Here is a 19,794-nt window from a genome sequence, read left to right as displayed (position 1 = left end):
TTGCTGTTATTCATCAAGAGATGATGAAGTAAGTGCTGGAGATTCAACCAAAATGTCTACATTTCCCTCAAATATAATCTTATTGTCTTTTTGAGTTTTTACACTCACCACAATTTTAAGTTATATATTTATGTGTGTTGTTATATATATATATATATATGTAATTGTCTGCCTTGCTATCATAATAAAAACATCATAAGAGGATAATTTTTGTCTTATTTAATGATGCATTTTTACTTAGAATAATAAAATAGTTGGTGCTCAATAAAATTGTTGAATTAGGGGATGAGCAGGAAACATCACATCATCACTTTCTTGGTCTCTAATGGTCTCCTGACTTCATGAGGATGAGAAACTTCATGAGGATGAGAAGTTATTATTAACTGACTTTTCCTTCTTATTTCCTAGAGTCTCTTAAATTCCTAGAAGGCCCCAGTTACTGGTTGAGGGTTCCTAAACAACAGTAGTTTTATCAGTCTTGGACACTTTTGAAGTAGACTTTGAAGGATAAATAAAATGATAAGTAAGTCATTTTTTTAAAAAATAGAAGCACAAGAAAAGATGAAAAGGAAATACAAATTGTAGGAAGACATGTTGAAATTGCATGAGGTGTGCAAAGAAATGAAACTAGTCTGGTTTGACTAAACCTGGGAGCTGTAGAGTGGCTGGGGCAGTAAGGCTGGGAGGGAAGCAGTGAAGCTGACCTACAGATAGTCTTTCTCAGTTATGTCTGTGGTTCTGATTGGCTCTAATTATCTGGTCACTGATTTATTGACCTCAGCACATTTATAATTTGTTTTATATTGTTACCCTAAAAACCTCTTATTTCTTTATACTTGATATCTCAGGTATAGTTTACCTTTTGACTACTTTGTGAACTCATTGATAACACTGAATAGTTTTACTGTGTGTTAGAGTAAAACATAACTGATCTGGATATAAGCTAAGCTTTAAGAAAGGATCTTGAGTGATTTAAAAAAAAAACAAAAAACACTTATCCTCAGTGCACATGGGAAACACACAGTCATATTGGCAAGATAATATTGAATAAATGAAAGACAGAATGACTCAGAAAACCTGTCTCTTTGTTTTTTGTTTTGTTTTGTTTGTTTCTTGTTGTCGTTGTTTTCTAATCAGGCTTCCCCTTTACTTATGTGATCATAGAAGAGTGTCGCTGAATCCTTTCTAAGTTTGATTTCCTCATTGGTCAAGTGAGGATGATAAAGCTAATGACAATTGTTGAGAAATATAAGTCAAATCAGGAAGACCCTTGGGAAATGAAAATGCTACAGAAATGTATATAATGGGGCTGGACATTATTCTGAAATCAGAATAATAGAAGCAAAGATGAGAAGAGGAAAAGGTTAAGATTGTAAGTTTGGCACCCAAATGGGAAAACCTAACTCACATTTTTTGCCTATCTTGAAGATTTCAAGCTGCACATACACTCTTAAAAAACAAGTTTCACATTTCACTGTAAGAAATGGAGATAATCAGCTGAGTAAACAGTTATAAAGCTCCAAGCCCAAAGACTTCTACAGTTTCAAGATTCTGTGTTAAGTAAATATTTCTGAGTTGGAATGGACCTCTTTGTAAGCAGAGATTATGGAGATTTACAACCTATTTCAGATTCTTGTCTTTCTCTTCCCATCATCACTTGAGAGAGAATAAAGAAATTATCTTACCTTAATATAAGAAAAAAAGTCACTGCATCAGGGCCCAGGAAGCTGTCCACTAATTACTTATGTAACCTTGTATTTACTCATAGATCGGGTTTTTCTTTATAAAATGAAGGAACTATATGAGATAAACCCTGAGAATCTTCTGTTCACTAAAATTTCACAGTTCTTAAGCATCCAGAGGAAATAGTGAATTTGAATCCCAGGTAACTTTCCCTGATCACTCAGCTGAGTCCCTTATATTTGTAGTATTTGGGGGAATATCTGTCAGCTTCCACACACATTTCTACAGAATTTTTTTATTCGGGTTTTGGCTGACTTACCTCAGGGAATAATTTTGCTGGCTAATTTAGGTCATGTCCTGTTATCCATCCGGGTGATAATAATAACAGCTACCACCTATATCACACTACATGCTGGGCATTATTTTAAGAACTTTAATACATTAACTGATTCAATCTTCATAACAGCTTTATGACATAGACATTATTGTGATGCTTATTTTATAGATGTGTGAACTGAAGCAAAGTGTGGTTATGTAATTTGTCTAAGTTGCACTACTCTTAAGTGCCAGAGTAGCACTTCAAATCTAGACTGTTTTATAACCCCACATATGTGTGCTAAAGTAATAAACTACACTCAGTATGGAGGGTAGAAGAAAAGATGGCAAAAAGAGGTCTACAACTAGAAGGAACAGAGCCAGGCTCCCAGATCATTATGTCCGGTATACAAGGACAGGTAAGTGATTTAAACACGTGTGGGCAAGTGACCAGAAGTCTGAGTTCTATCCCATAGGCCAGTTTACTCTTGGAACTTTGTCTTTGGGATTGCCTGCCAAAAATGTGACTTTAAATATAAAACCAACAAAATGAAATCATTTCTTGGAGAACGTTTCTGTGGTTCCCTGTGGCTTGCCAAGTTAAGAATATCTGTCTTACGTTTTCAAGCACATGTGTTGTAGTAATTTTATGGGGTAACGAGTTGGCTTCCATTAACGATATTTTATTTTTACAGGGGCTGGGCCTGGAGAAACATTATGTGGCAGGCAGTGAAATATCTTGCTTTTTCAGATTGCTTTAACTAATCATCTCAGGTGGATTTTCTAGGAACTCTGATTTTTAACCATTTGACTGCTATGGATTTCAGTGGGCTGTGACTGAGGCTTTGAATGTAATACCATGGAACATAGTGGTAAGGAATGGAGAAATTCAGGGTTTGGTGGAAATAATAAGAGTAGAGTGGAACAAATGTGGTACTTTCATTTCAAACTGAAAACTTGAATGTAATTTAAGTGCATTCCTTGGATTCAATAGAAAATAATTCAATATGTGACAAGAGCTAACAAATGGAGGCAGATGTAATTTATCAAAGCTAGCATGTCTCTCATTCCAGTATATCACATGGAGGATGCTGCTAGTTATCTACCCAATATCTATCCTCTCCTTCTTTCTTATTGGCAGAGGCCCAATTTTACTACTTAAATATTTTATTCCCCATACTACCTTACAAAAAGAGAGTTGGATCTGTGACACATGTTTGACCAAAGAGATCTATTTGGAAGTTGACTGCGATTTCCTGGAAAGCAGCTTCTTCTTGATCCTCCTAACTGGTGAGTAGGACATCAACAGCTGTCTTATAACTGTGAGTGGGACATCAACAGCTGTCTTATAACTATGAGCAAGAAACATTAGTTATGGTTAGTCACACAGAAAGATGGAGGGATCTAGATTCTGGATTCATTGTGAAGTTGCTGTAGCTACATGTAACTACTCAGGCACAGAATTTTTTGTTTTCTAAAATATGTGTGTGTGTGTGTACATACATATATATATATGTATATATGTATATATATTTGTATGTGTACACAGTTGCCTAATTCTGAGCCTGTTAGAAATACTCTCACTGTGTTTTTTCCTCCTACCTACACTCTTCTCATGGCCTCAACTTAGGAGCTGACAGGCTTCCACCTAGTTGTGCCTGTGCCAAGGGATCAGGAGGGTCATTCCTTCCACTGGAACTGCCATTCTTGATTATGGTGAATCTTTCTTGATGTTATCAGAGAAAGAAAAGGAATGTAACCTGAGATATGATCACTTGCAACAATCTGTTTAATTTCAACATAATAAAGATATTAGGGTAAAAAATAAGAGAGAGAGAGAGAGAGAGAGAGAGAGAAAGAATTCTACTTGAGAGGACAAGAGAACATGAAAGAGCTTGGTGCCTGATCCTTGCCCAATATTAGGGTACAGAAAATACCGTGGATCTTCTGATGGAAAGAAAGCTGTATAAGGCTGGTGGCAACCTTCAGCATTCTGGAAATGGAATACAGCTCCATTCCCCATTGGGTGAAATGTCTCTGAGGCTAAGTACCAGTAGGCTGTGAGATCTCTGGTCAGTAAATGCTGTTAGGGAATTTTGAAAGAACTTTGAAAGAAGAGTTCAAGAGGTACCAGAGTTGAATGTATGTAATTCACACAGTTCATCTGATGTTACCAAGAAGAGAGAAGCTTGAAGCTGAAGACCTTCATGTTGAGGATGGCATATTAGAAGCTGAAGAACTGCATGTTGAGGGTGGCGTATTAGAAAGGTCTTTGATGGCATTGTTACACTTAAACCAAATTATCTTGGGCTTCTTTTTGCATGAGTCAAATAAACCTTTTACTTGTTCAAGCCACTGTTGGCTGGGTTTCCTATTATCTGGGCTGAATTCATTTCATACTAGCACATCTCCTCTTCTCTCTCAATACACCCACTTGGTGAGTGCTCAATAGATGGTTGGTATGTCAGGGAAAGATAACTGGGTGAAAGACATACTTTGTGATAGAGGAGTTTGACTAATTGTCTAAGCCTCTGTAATCTCTGCTTTGTATTTATGTTTGTTAGTTTGTTTTGTCCAAAAAGTTTTAGGATAATTATATTTGGATGTGTTCTATAAATGTCAGTTTCTTTATCAGTTTGAGGTGGGTTGCGATCTTCTAAGGAAATGGGGGCATTTTGATTTTCTAAAGACAGTTCAAAGAAGGTAGGATGAAAGGCAGAGAAAAAGGAAGGTGAAACAAAGATAGAAATAGTAAGCAATTGTGCACAAAAGATATGCCTATCATGCTGTTATGGTTTGAATGATTGGTCCCTCCCAAAGTCATGTTAAAATTTAATTTCCATTGTACAGACTTGAGAGATAACTAGACCATGGAGAATTATTGAGGGTTGAGTGCCTTCGTAAAAGGGCTTTCAGGTGTAGGCTCTCTCTCCCTCTCTCTCTTCATTTTGCCCTACCACCTTCCAACATAGGATAGCACACCAAGAAATCATGTGTCAGATACCAGCACCTTGATATTGAACTTCACAGACTTCAGAACTGTGAGCTGAAATATTTCTGTATATCGTAAATTACTGAGTTTGTGGTATCCTGTTATAGCAACACACAAAACAGACTAAGACACATGGTACAAGTCATCATGTCATTTTATTTATTTATTTAAACAGTTCTTGAGGCATAGTTTCTTAAAACTGTCACACAAAATTAGAAATCTGATACCCAAAATGGGTAAAATACCTTACCAATAAGTGTCAGAACCAGATTTCATATACAGATTGTCTGATTCTAAGCATTCACATTTCCTGTGACCTTTGCTCCAGGAAGAGACATTATCTTTAGTATACCAGACAGTTATCAAAGCTACCCTTTGCTCTGGGAGTTGGGGGTATTATATCTACATCTACCAAGGCCATTTGCTATACAAGCAGCCTGGAAAATACAATGGGGAACAATGGCAGCCAGTGCCTTTGTTTGCAAACAGTATAAAAATGAGAAAGATCCATGGATAACAATGTTCCCAAAGCATTTACTTTTTGAATTCTCCTTTTCTGATTCCTCCAGAGTCTTCTCTCTCACACACTTCTCACCACAGTTCCACCTTTGTTCTCCTTAATTTATAGGTGCCTGGGGGTTTTCATCATTTTATTTCTTCTTATCATCAGAGAAAAGTTTTTAAAACTCATTTTAGGCATATGTATATTTACAATGTACTCCAAAGAGTTTTCATATGATCTTTCCAACCAACTAATATAGTTTGGATGTTTGTTCCCTCCAAAGCTTATGTTGAAATGTGATCCCCAGTGCTGGAGGTGGGGCCTGGTGGGAGGTATTTGGCTCATGTCATGAGGGCAGATCCATCATGAATGTTTTGGCGCTGTCCTCATGGTAGTGAGTGAGTTCTCACTCTGAGTTCATGCAAGATCTGTTTAAGAGTCTGAGACCTCACTTCTCTCTCTGTCTTTCTTGCTACCTTTCTTGCTATGTGATACATGGCTCCCCTTCACCTTCTGCTATAATTGTAAGTTCCCTGAGGTCCTCTCCAGAAGCTGAGCAGATGCTGGTGCCATGCTTCCTGTGCAGCCTGCCGAACTATGACTCCAAATAAACCTTTTTTCTTTGTAAATTACCCAGTCTCAGGTATTCCTTTACAGCAACATGAATGGACTAACACAGCAACATAATCTTAAGCATTAATTAGCTCATTTATTTATTCAGTGTTTATTGTGTAATTACTACAGGTTGTGTATTGCAAATCTAAAAATCCAAAGTCTGAAATGCTCCAATATCCAAAACCTTTTGAGTACATGATGGTTAAAGAAAATGTTTACTGGAATATTCGGGATGCTCAACCAGTAAGTATAACATAAACATTCCAAAATTGAAAAAAAATTGAAATCTGAAACACATATGGTCTCAAACACTTTGGATAAGGGATACTCAGTCTCTATATAGAAAGTACTAAGTGCTTTCCTTTGAGAAAGGGAAAGTCTTAATAAGTAAACAAATGAGCACTTCAGATACTGATGAGTCTGAGGAAGTAAAAAGTATTACTTTCACTGCGGGTGAAATTTGGTGCTTTTACATTTTATGGTCAAGAAAGACCTCATTTAAAAAAATGAAATTTTACCTAAAAACTCAAAGGATAAGAGAATCATCATAAGAAGAACCTGAAAAATAATGATTCATTTAAAAAGTGAGAATGTGTCTCTTTAAGTGAAAAGACCCTGAAAAATAAGTCTTAAATCTAAAGTTTATACTAGGTGAAACTGCTAAAGTTATACACCAAACCAGTTAAATCTTGGAAATTTCAGACTGGACTTGGAATATTTACATTTTACTTACTGGTTGAAAATCCCAAATCCCAAATGCTACGATGAGCATTTCCTTTATTGTCATATCAATGCTCAAAAAGTTTTGGCTTTTGAAGCATTTCAGATTTGGGGTTTTCAGAATTGGAATGCTCAGCCTAGAAATGTTAACTGACACGCAGTCACTGCTGTAAGAATTATGTGTGTTTCTGAGCATTTATTTACTTAATCTCATTGAAAATAAGTTTACAAATTCTATGTCACTAACTTTGAACTTGACTCAATGCATAAAAATGTAAGCATTGTATACTTTTCTGAGGTTTTCTTTATTAATAGTTTAAAAATTTGAAGAAAATTGCTGAATGGTTTGCAAAAACTCCGAGAAACTACAAAAAAAAAAAAAAGTGCAACTTTACAGGGAAGAACAAATAACCTATTAGACAAAATAAAACTCGACAAAGATAATAATTGGAAAATAAAACAGGAGAAAGCAGGTTATAAGCAAAAGTTCTAGATATTAGCAATCTTTAGTCAACATGGAAGCATTTAGCATAGGAAATACGTGTTTCAATTGTGGTTTCTATAAGACTAAATATTGGAAGTAAACTATTGCATGAATAACTGCTAAGTTATATTAAGAACATGTATTTTACCTCTAGGGACAGTTATTTCATAATCTATTGTGTCAGTGTTAATTTTATGTGTTAATTTGACTGGAACCATGGGTACTCAATATTGGGTTAAGTATTTCTCTGGGTGTATCTGTGAGAGTGTTTCTGGATGAGAATAACATTTGAATCAGTATACTGTGTAAAGCAGATTGCTCTCCCCAAAGTAGATGGGCTTTGCTCAATCCGTTGAAGGTCTGTATAGAACAAAACTGAGTGTTATTTCTCATTGTCTGTTGAAAACATCTATACATGTGGTATAAAACAGTATTTAACATGAAATCTTATATTGTTTGTAATTTTAATCTGATCATTTGCTTCAGAAAGGAGAAGGAAATAGATTATTGACATTACTGACACATTCTCAAGTGTTAGCAAAGTTGTATTTACAAGCACCTATGTATCCCTTCTTAGTGATCATGAACACAGAAATTCCTTTGAGAACTGATGAAAGCTATGAACACTCAAACAACCTACACATGTTTTCTTGCGGTTTCAGTGCTTCACAATCACCCTGAAAGTAGTTCAAATATCTCAGTTTAAGAACTCCCACTCATTCCTCAGAATAAGTCTTAGAAATAAATATTCGTATGCCCTTCTATCAATTAAAAAAAGATTAAAGAAGTAAAATAATTACTTGCCCAAGTTCACATAGCTAATGAGAAGCAATACTGAAACTAAATTCAGATCCACCTGAATCCGAGTTTGGTCAATTTTAATCATATCATACTTCAAATCTAGTTTTTCAGTTTTTGTTTTTATCACTTAATATCTGATTTTTTAAACTTGTAATTCGAGGAAATTAGGAAAATATCTGCTTCTTACTATTGTCCTATGGCAATTATAATTTGAACTTTGTCCCCTGTACTATCAAAATGGAATGATTAAAAATGCCTATCTGCTAGAAGGTTTTGACATTTGAAAAGAATGCCTCATTAGCTGACACACAAAGAGATTCCTACTGCATGCCTTACATCGATTTCACAAACTGGGCACTGGTGTTATGGTCTGATATAGCTATAAGGTAAGAAGGTTTATGGTAAGTTAATTAAGTTCAGGGTTTGGCCTAAGACATAAACTGCCTCTAGATGCAAAAGTGTATCCAAATTGTATGAAATTGTAAGTAGCACAATACAAATCTAAAAGCTCAGTGAAACTCTCAGAATACAGATGGAAATGACTTTTGGCTTGGGAAATGGGGCCAGGTCCAAAGGGATTGTGAAGACTTTTGGGCTTTGAGAAAGCATCATAGTGGCATTAACCTTTCCACAGTCACTTGAAATTTTCTAATTGAAATATGAATGTGAAAGACCATCTCATGGTCTATGATTTTTCCTTTAAGGGAAAACATCTGGGAGGAACATTTATAAATGAATGTAATTGTCAACATGTAATTTATTAAGAAAATAAATTTACATCTTACCTATATTATGATGTCTAGTGTGTCCTTGGTCATTAATGAGAACTGCATATTGCATTTGACTTCTAATTTGCCACCAGAGAAAAGTAATGCTTAAAAATATGTTTATTTAACATTTTGAAAGAAATTCACTGTCTAGTTTTGAATCAAAACAAAACAGAAAGATGCCATATAATGAATGCTTCCATAAGAGAAAGTCACCACTGACTGTGTAATTTCTCTTGAGACCAAGGGCTCATGATCAATAGCTCATTTCAAAGTTGGCTTTTTTTTTTTAATGACCAGAAATACTTGGAAAATAAGCAGGTCATTTTCAGAAAGGAATGTGGCATATGGAGAAGGAGAATGAGAAAGTGCAAGGATTATGAACACCTATATTATTTCATTCCTTAAATGTTTCTTTTTCCTCACAGCTTTCCAAAGATATACATATACATATATATATTTTGTTGTTGTTGTTGTTGTTGTTGTTGAGACACAGTTTCACTCTTATTGCTCAGGCTGCAGTGCAATGGCACGATCTTGGCTCACCGCAACCTCTGCCTCCTGGGTTCAAGCAATTCTTCTGCCTCAGCCTCCCAAGTAGCTGGAATTACAGGCGTGCACCACCACACCCGGCTGATTTTGTATTTTTAGTAGAGATGGGGTTTCTCCACGTTGGTCAGGCTGGTCTCGAACTCCCTACCTCAGGTGATCTGCCCACCTCGGCCTCCCAAAGTGCTGGGATTACAGGCATGAGCCACCGCGCCCGGCTTAAGGTATAATTTATAACATAAAATTCACTCATTTTTAAGTGTACAATTCAATGACTTTTAGGACATTTATAGAGGTGAGCAGCCATTACCACAATCTGACATTAAAACATTTATATCCCTCCCAAAAGTTCCTTTGTGCACTTTTGTGATTAATTCCTAGTACCACAACTAGCTTCAGGCAAATATTGATCTATTTTCTGTCCCTATAGATTTGTCTTTTCTGGATATTTCATGTAAATGTAATAATCATAATCATCATAGTAATCATACAATACATAGGTTTTTGTGAGGGGCTGCTTTAACTCACCATGGCTTTGAGATTCTTCCATGTTGTAGCATAGACCAGTAGTTTTTTATGGCTGTTATTCCATTGGATAGATCACATTTTGTTTATGTATTCACCAGTTCACAGACATTAAAATTATTTCAAGTTTATAGCCACTAAGAGTAATGTTGTTGTGACATTCACATACATGTCTTTATATGTGTAAAATATATGTGTAAACATCTATTTCGTTTCCTTTTGGTAAACAAGTAGGGGTGGAATTTCTGGATTGTATTTGTAATGGACTAAATTGTGTTCTGCCAAAATTTATATGTGGCTATATTTGGAGATAGCATCTTAAAAGAGTTAATGAAGGTGACACAAGGTCATAAGAGTGGGACCCTAACCCAGTATGACTGGTATCTTTATAAAAAGAGGAAGAGACATTAGGAAGGCTTGTGCACAGAAGAAAGTCCATGTGAGAACACAATGAGAAGCCCAATGTCTATAGTCAAAAAGGCATCAAGAGAAGCCAAAACTACCAACACCTCGATCTTGGATTTTCAACCTCCATTACTGTGAGAAAATTAATTTCCATTATTTAAGTCTCTTAGTCTGTGGTATTGTGTTATGATGGCTGTAGGAAACTAATTCAGTAAGTTTATGATTAACTTTTTAAGAAACCGCTAAACTTTTCCAAACTGGCTGTACCAGTTTTACATTTCTGCCAATATGTGGGAGTTTCATTTTCTTCACATTCTCACCATTAATAATACTGTCTGTTCTTTTATTATAGATATTCTAGTGAATGTGAAATGGTATGACTTTGTAGCTTTAATTTGCATTTCCTAATTATGTGGATCATCTCTCATTCTTTCTTTGCCTACCCACATGCATGCACCAAGGAAAAACCATGTGAGGACATAGTGAAATGCAACCAACTGCAAGCCAGGAAGAAAGCCCTCATCAAAAACCGAATTGATCAGAACCTTGATCTTGGCCTTCCAGCCTTCAGAACCATGGGAAAATAAATTTCTGTTGCTTAAGCAGACTAAAGTGCTTTGCTGTGGTAATTCAAGCTGACAAATATATAGATTAATAGAAGATAGCTAAAATTTGACTCCACACCTGCATGTGGAATAGGCTGAGTTTCGGTTGCTAATTGGAGACTTTTTCACACTCCAAGACCCAATCAGAGTCAAGTTTCCTTGCTTTTTTATGGACTGATTGTTTTTAGTCTCACTTACATGAAGGAGGCTGCTCTAATGCTCTTCTAGCTTTACTCAGGGCCCCAAGTTTCAGCTTTAAACCACTGTGTTTCTATCCCTAAGAAACATACCCTAAGTACTAGATTATAGGACCTATATCAGGGTTTTCTCCTCCCTAGGATGTTACAGGGTTAATAAAATTGCTTACCTTTTTCTTTTGAGTTCTCTCTCTCTTTTTTTTTTTTTCTAAAATTTGGGATTTTTACTAATTCTCCTGAGTACACCTATTCATTTGTGTGCATTTGTTGTTGCTATTGTTAACTTCTACTATTGTGCGTTTTTGAGGGGGTGACGAGTCTATGTTGGATATGTTATTCATGTTACCAAAATCGGAATTCTCTTCTTACATATTTGTGAATACACATTTTGTGCAAAATTATCAATAAGTGCAATGCACCTTCCCTGAATCATTATTGAAAACTCAATGTCTAATGCTATTACAATCAGCTTGTTTATTTCATTGAATTCAAAACCTGTAATAATTTCCATGAACTGAACATTTATGTTCCCTTAAAATTCATATGCTGAAATCCTGATTCCCACTGTGACGTGGTATTGGAGACAGAGCCTTTGGAAGGTAATTAGGACATCCCAGCAAAGCTCTCATAATCAAATTAGTACCCTCATAAGAAGAGACATGGGGGGGAACTTCCTGTCTTTGTGTCTGTGTCTCTCTCTTTTTCTATCTCTTTCTCTTCCTCTCCTCCTGCCATGTGAGGACTCAGCAAGAAGGCCACATGCAAACTAGGAAGAGGGCCACTGAGATTTATTAGAACCTAACCATTTTGGCACCCTGATCTTAGACTTCCAAGCCTCCAGAACTGTAAGAAATTAATTAATATTTTTAAGTCACCTATTCTATGATATTCTGCTATCACTACCCAAACTAGACAGAAATTATTACCAAGAAATAGGGTGCCACTATAACAAATACATAAAATTGTGGAAGCAGTTTTGGAACTGGGTAATGGGTAGATGCTGGAAGAGATTGAGGTGCATGCTAGAAAAAGCAGATATTGGGATGAAGGGAATATTAAAGATAAATCTGTTAAGCACTCAGAAAGAAAGGAAAATAACTATAGAGAAAGTGCCCATCTTGAAGAATACACAAATAATCACGTACAGAAGTTTGGTAGAAATATGGATGACAAAGGCCATTCTAGAGAGGTCTTAGATGAAAATGAGAAACATATTATTGGACAAAGAACAAAAGGTGTTCTTTGTCATAAAGTTTCAAAGAACTCCGCTGAAATGTGTTTGTATTCTAGTGTTTTGTGGAGAGCAGTACCTGTGAGTGATAGAATTGGATATTTAGCTAGAGAGATTTCTAAGCAAAGTGTTGAAGGAGTATCTTGGTTCCTCCTGACTCCTTATAGTGAAATGAGAGGAGAGGGAAATGAATTGAAGATGAGATTGTTAAGCAAAAAGGAACCAGAACTTAAAGATGTTGAACATTCTCAGCCTGTCTGCGTTGCAAAAATGAGAAGGTACGTTCATAAGAGAACACCAAGGGGGTAACTGACCAACGGTTTGGTAAGTTGATAAGTGATGGTGTGAACTACGAACCTAATCAGCCATCTTAACAGAAGCCAGAAATAGAGATGGGGTTATGCAGCAAAGATACAGCCAATTTGAATTAAAAGGGACAGACAGAGTGGAATCACAGATAATTTGAATTAAAAGGGAGAGAGAGAGAGTGGAATAAATGGAAATAAAGGAAGACTTTCAAATTTGTTAGCTTCTGCAGGACAGAATGATAAAGCTATTCAGCTTTAAATTTGCACTATTCTTGAAAAAAAATAAATTAAAAGAAGAAGAAGAAAAAGAATTGCCCAAAGGCAATTCAGAGAGCATCAGGTTTTGACAGAGCACAGCTTCCAACAGAAGCCATGGTGGCAGGGATTTCTGAAGCTTCAGGGGTATGATCCTTTCCTGGTGGGGAACTAAGATAGCAATTTACCATCTAGAGTTGTATTATTGAGGAACTCCTCTTTCTAAAGAAGCAAAAGCAAAGCAAAACTCCCTTTGAGAAGAAGCAGAATTTTTCTAAACTAATGAAGAACTTTTAAAATTAGATTTATATCAGCTCAAAGAATGTAGCAGAAGTAATTGTTCCTTTATGGAAATCATTCTTTTATTGATGTCTTCTTAGGCAATTTTTTCTGCTTCAACTGAATTGCAGTCAGTTACTCCCTGGTCTCTGAGCACTGCTAATAGGTAGGGAAAAACTGAAGAATGGATATACGGAGGAAACTCAACTCATAAATATGCCAACTGAATGTAAGCAGTATTAATTACAGGCACTTGTGGATGACAGGATATTAAAACTCCAAGCTGCTGGAGTTTTAACCTACACTCACTCTCGCATTAAAATATTTCACCATGTACTTTGGCAAGATCTGTATCACCTTACTCTGAAGGTATCTAGAGTTGGAATACCAGACTTGAGAGTCTGACTCTCAACCCTCTCGTATATTGTGTTCTGTTGGGAGGTTGCCATTTCTCACACAGTCTGCTGACCAAACGGCAAGAGATCGTTAACTGATATTTTCTTAAGCTTTTATGTTCTCCTGGAAGTGGTCATTATAGATTTATATTATACTGCACTTATGTTTATAATGCATATAGAATGAATGATTTATTTCACCTAAGTCAAACTTTAGGTGGGTAGTCCTCATTGTATAAGAATTCTTGAGGATGACATAATTCAGAGGGTAGAGGAAGTAGAAATAACATGAGCTTGATTAATAGAATGAAAACATCAGGTTCCTCACCTGTAGAATTGAGATACTGTCTCCCTCACAGGATTGTCATCAGAATTAAAAAATAGAGTAAATGTATTGAGCATTGAACCCAGTCCCAAGAGCTCAATAAATGTTAATTTTCTCCTCAACTTTTCTAAAATTTTGAATTAATTCACAGAATTTTACAACCATAAAGCTGAAAAGAACTTTGGACATCTTTGTAACACTTATCACTGGTGTGGAAATAGGGTAGGAGATACTGAGTTGGTGATGTTCATTTAGAAGATGGCTTAAAGCCCCACTTCTGATTCCTTCCTAATATTCAGCTAAAGCCTGATGGCTTTCTGCTTTTCTTCTTGTTGCTTAATAAAAGGGTAAGTCTGTACTACCTCTGTGATGTCAGGGAATTGTCTTTTTCTGTAGGATTTTAAAATCTGTAATTTGCTGTTCATGATATTTGTTTGCCTTGTCATTGTTTCCAGCCACTTGTCTGTACTTTTCCCGTCTCTGTACTGTCCTTGTCATGCTGCTTGGTACTTCAAAGATAAACCTCTAACCCTCACCTCACCCCAGGTACAAAGGAAGTGCAGAAGTTAAACCTCTCCCCAGCATACAGGCGTTAAAAGACCTTCCGTACTAAGAACACAAACAAAACCTTAGACTTTAACTGATAGATAAGGTAAGAAAACAACAACAGAAAACAAAAAACAAACAACAAATAAACAAGCAAAAAAAGGGAGAGAAGGCTCCACAAAAGGTTAGACTTTCCAGACTTTAAGGGAGAAACAGTCTTTCATTTTCTAGGAGGACACGAGTGAGCTTTTTATCTAACCAAAGTTCAGGAAACCAAATAGCTGGAAAATGAAGATCATTAATAATTTCTTATTTTAAGAGGTGTCATTATAAAATTAAAGAATGAGTCATTCTACTGTTTAGTCTATGAAAGTAGGAACTGGTTTTTCTTTTGTTTCTCTTTCTCCTCCCCTCCCCAAAGGAACACACAGATGATTTAAACAGGCTTCGATTACAACATACCTAAAATAATGAAGCAATTGAGGAGGGAAAAAAAATCAGCTGAAGGTGTAAACCCCCTCCTGGCTGGATGACTGTGGTATATTTCATCTTCGCATTCTAAATCAATGCTAAGCAAAGCACAGAAATGTTTACCTTTGTCTGATCTCTAATTCCCTAAATTTATGTGGAATCATGCACAGATGCACTGGAAACCAGCCTGGAAAAGCCTGGCATTTTAATTGATCCCAGAGCTTCTTGCCTCACGGCTCCTGCTGTGATGAAGTCTGCTACTTGTTCCAAAGATTCTCCGCCTGGTTGCCTAGCCACGGCAGCTGGCCAATCAAGGTGTCCGTATGCAGCGAAGGAAGTAACCAATCAATTTTTTAATTTCCTTCTGTAAACGGGAGTGAATCAGGGTGGATTTGAAATCTCATTAGTCAAAAGTAAGACGTGTAGTGTGCATTTTAACATATGTATTAGTTGAATACATTTGGCATTGAGTCATAAATTCTGATGAATATTTGAAAGCCCATTTCAGACAAGTTTGAACCTTGGACCTTGAATTACTAACTTTTTAAAAATGTTTTATATTCTTACTAGTGCACTCCATGTATAAAATTTAAATAGATTTCTCCCCCTCCTAATTTAACACCTGCCTCCTTGAAAACCAGTTTCTTATTAAAATTTCCTTTTAAAGACAATTTTATTCTGTCAGTTTGTCTGGCTTTATCCTCTCTCATGACCAATACTCTGGCGTAAGGCCCAGATTTCTTCCCATTTGGATTCTGAAACAGCCCCATGATCCTAGTTCCTCCAATCCCTTCTAGAAGCCATAATCTATTGTTATATAGTTTCTCCAATCTATTCTATAAGGCATCATCAATTGTCATTACTTCAGTCCTCTTCTGGAAAACTTCTACTCAAATGCAGGCAGTCATGGGTTGAAGTGAGCACTTACTGATTGACATATTTCAGTAAATTGTCTGGTATCTCTGAGCCTCAGTTTCCTCATCTGTAAATATGGAAGTAATTAGGTCAAAGGAGATAATCTCTTTACAGAGATAATCTCTGTAAAGTACTTAATCAGGCTCATCTTATATGTATACATATACATATAAGATGTATATATATACATATACATATAAGATGTATCTTCTATTATTTCTTACTATTATTCCATTATTTCTTACTTTTATTTGTATATGTATCTTCTACTATTTGTATCTTCTATTATTTCTTACTATTATTTAATGTCTCCTTTTTTGTTGATCTTTTTATTATATCTTTGAGATTTTTCATAATCTTGCCTTGGTTCCATCCATCTGTACATTCTGATTTCTAATAATCCTTCCCATATCTCATTTCTCATCACCATGTCTTCATCACTCTGATCAGATAGCCTCTTCACAGAGCCTCAAATTTATCATATTATACTGGTGTCATACTTTAACTTCTACTGATCCTTCAACCGATATTCAAACTCAAGTATCACTTTCTAGTGGAAGATTACTTCATTATATGCTTTCGCAAAATCATGTTAATTTATGTCCATAGATTTTTCTCAGTTTGTAATTATACATTGCTAGTACAGCTATTTAATTAATTAATGTTACCTCCCTGACAATGCAGGGATAACTGTGAGAACAGGAACAGTATGAGTTTTTGTTTTTTACTCTATTCCTAGAGCCTAATATGTAAGTATGGCATGAATATTTGTTGACAGAATATTGTCAAATTCTTATCTACTGAAAAGGGCTCTCATCTTGCCCCTTTTCCAGATCTGAAAAATGTTATCTTTTGAAACTCTATATTAATTCCATTGGAGGGAATCAATATTTAAATAAACATTTACTGAACACATTCTGTGTGCCCTATATTATAATGGGTAATATAGATGAATTATTTTCCTAAACTTCATTGAGAAATACTGGATAAATAGATAAAAATAAAATTTACTTAAAGCAAGTTCTTAACTCTGTGTGTGTGTGTGTGCATGTGTGTGTGCGCATGTGTGTGTGTGTTGGTGGAGTAGGAATGAAGCAGTGTGGTTGGTCCAGTAGAATGAAACAGGGGACTGAGAAATCTGGCCTTTGATACTTGATCCTGAACAAACTTGGGTAAATCACTTCTCCTTTCTAGACCTCTGTTTCCTTGTCTGTAACCTGAGCAGATTGAATCAGTATTTCTTTAAGATGCCTTCAAACTTCGTGGGTTGAAATAAAACATGTTACAGAATTAACATATCAGCGAGATTTTATTTTTAAAAAAATCCTTTTAGTTCAGCTTTATATGGATAAATAAATGTATTTAGTAATATATAATTAGAATATTATATTGTGCTTTTCTCTAGGATACAATAACATAAACATTTCTAGTGGTTCTACAGTGGACTTTATAGCCATCATTTTTTGCACTTTTAAAATTTATACAATAAGTACAGTATTGAACAAAGACTGTGTGACAGGCCCAATGTGACGGACTGGAGGTAAAATGAAGAATGAAAGAGGTGTGGTCTTAGTCCTTATAGAGCTTACTATTAGTGCAGGGTGTATCCATTGTACTCGCCATTTTATACTTACTTTTTTTCTGTAGTTGAGATCTTTTACATTTCAATATATAATTATTTACATATGTTTCTTATTCTTGGTTGTTACTTATGTGCAAGTCTCTATTCTCATCAAAATTATAAATTTTTGGAGATTGCATTATGTGTGTGGGAGTGATCCTAAATCACAAAATTTCATGCCAATTTTAGTTTTAAAATATTCTGTTTTTTTACTATGAAAGTACATGAAATTGTCAATGTATAGCAATATTTATTTGGAAATTGTTGTTGCTTTACATACAATAAATGACTAACACACATGGAATGCCTGTTATGTGCCAGCATTTGCCATGATTATTTTATCTAATCCTCACAACTGTCTATGTGATTACTGTTATCATTCCCATTTTATGAATGGAGAAACTGAGGCCAAGAGTTGTTAAAACAGTGGCCCAAAATATTCTTCAATGTATATGTGGGATTTCAAGTCAGGCTCTCTGACTACTAAAGGCGTACTTCCATGTTATGCATTTTCATATACTCAGGTTTCCTTCACATCACTGAGAAAAATACAGTTGCTCTTGTAACATCATAAATCTTAATAAATTTTTGTTGAATCGTATTTTCAGTAAAATCATGAAATTCATTTTGGAGCCGTATAAATCTTTGTTTCTGTGTTGTTTTCTGTTTTCTAATAAATCCTACTAGCCTTATTTTCTTTTTTTTGAGACAAGGTCTGATTCTGTCATCCAGGTTGGAGTGCAGTGGCAAGACCACAGCTCATGCAGCCTCAACCTCCCAGGCTCAAGCAGCCTGCCTTGTAGCTGAGACTACCGGTGTGCCCCACCATGCATGGCTAATTTCCTTCCTTCCCTTCCCCTTCCTTCCTTCCTTCCTTCCTTCCTTCCTTCCTTCCTTCCTTCCTTCCTTCCTTCCTTCCTTCCTTCCTTCATGTCTCTTTCTCTCTGTTTCTCTCTCACTGCAGCCTCCACCTTATGCATTCAAGCAATCTTTCCGATTGCTCAGCCTCTCGAGTAGCTGGGACTACAAGCATGCACCATCACACCTGGCTAATTTCATTATTATTATTATTTAAGGGAGATGGGGGTCTCCCTATGTCACTCAGGCTGTCTTGAACTCCTGGGTTCAAGCGATCTTTCTGCGTCAGCCTCTTAAATTGTTAGGCTTACAGGCTTGAGCCACCACACTGGACATTGATATACCCTATTAGATTCAATGGAATTGTCTAGGGGAGAGAAAATAGTGAGAACAGAAAGAAAAAAAAAATCTGGAGCTATTTTATGCCAACTTGCGAATTTACATTTTTTTAAGTATTTGGAGATTTTTCTAAAGACATCTATTTTCAAAGCACCAAATTTTGTACTTTGGTTGCACGATGTTATATGGTCTTCAAAACAACCTTATGAAGTAGGTGCTATAATCATTCCCTTTTTAGGGGTAAGGAAATTAAGGCTTTGCAAGATTAAGACACTTGTCAAAATATTTACTGTGGGTTAAAATACCAACTTGCCTTTACCCACACCATAGTAAATGTAAGACAACTTCCTTGCTCCTTTCTCCTCTCATTTGCTTTCCCTCTTTCCTTATAAATTTGCAGTCTACCAAAACATGCAACTTATTGATGCTCTATCATTATTCCTTGCTGCAAGGAATAATAGTAATAATGATAACATTTAACACTTAATAGTAACTTAACATTTAATAGTAATTACTGGTAATAGCAATAGTTAAACATTTATTAGTTTTTAGCAATAGTAATAAACATTTGGTAGTAATTTAACATTTAATAGTAATAATGATAACATTTAACACTTAATGTATGTCCGGCATTGCTCTAAGCAGTTTACATATATTAATTTAATCTGTATAAAATTCCCATATGGTACCTACTATTATTGTGTCCCTTAAATGAGATAATGCATGAAATGTGTTAGGCACATCTTCTAGTATAAAGGAGAGTGTAGTGTAGAGGTGCAATTAATACCAGCTACTATTATTAATTTTGTCTGCACTTACATTTGGGGCACACACAGTTTTACCTGTGTTAATCTTTTACACATTAACATGAGGGCTTTCTATGTGTGTGTGCATGTGTGTGTGTTTGTCTATAATTGGCATGCAATCACAGAATCTTAGACAAAAAGGGGAATATATAAACCAACATTCCAACAAATAGAGTAATTCATTTTCCAGCTTCTTTGACAGTTTTATTCTGTCATGTTCTTCTGACCTCTTATTGAATTCTTCTTAATGCGTTCACTGAGTTTTGAAGACATTTATTCATTTGA

The 19,794-nt window shown here is 35.7% G+C and overlaps 1 long non-coding RNA gene across 1 annotated transcript in view; it reads right to left on the bottom strand.

Moving 5' to 3' along the window:
• Positions 1-15,198, bottom strand: part of LOC144334558 (uncharacterized) — a 49,794-nt gene extending 34,596 nt beyond the window's left edge. Inside the window, exons 1-2 of the long non-coding RNA XR_013404524.1 lie at positions 15,094-15,198; positions 3,182-3,318 (exon numbers count right to left, since the gene is read on the bottom strand). This is a non-coding gene — a long non-coding RNA (uncharacterized LOC144334558). The remainder of the gene's footprint in view (positions 1-3,181; positions 3,319-15,093) is intronic.
• Positions 15,199-19,794: the final 4,596 nt, after the last annotated feature.

The sequence above is a fragment of the Macaca mulatta genome, chromosome 14, assembly GCF_049350105.2.
Source record: "Macaca mulatta isolate MMU2019108-1 chromosome 14, T2T-MMU8v2.0, whole genome shotgun sequence".
Classification (NCBI taxonomy): domain Eukaryota; kingdom Metazoa; phylum Chordata; class Mammalia; order Primates; family Cercopithecidae; genus Macaca; species Macaca mulatta.
This window is presented reverse-complemented; position numbering and strand designations above follow the sequence as displayed.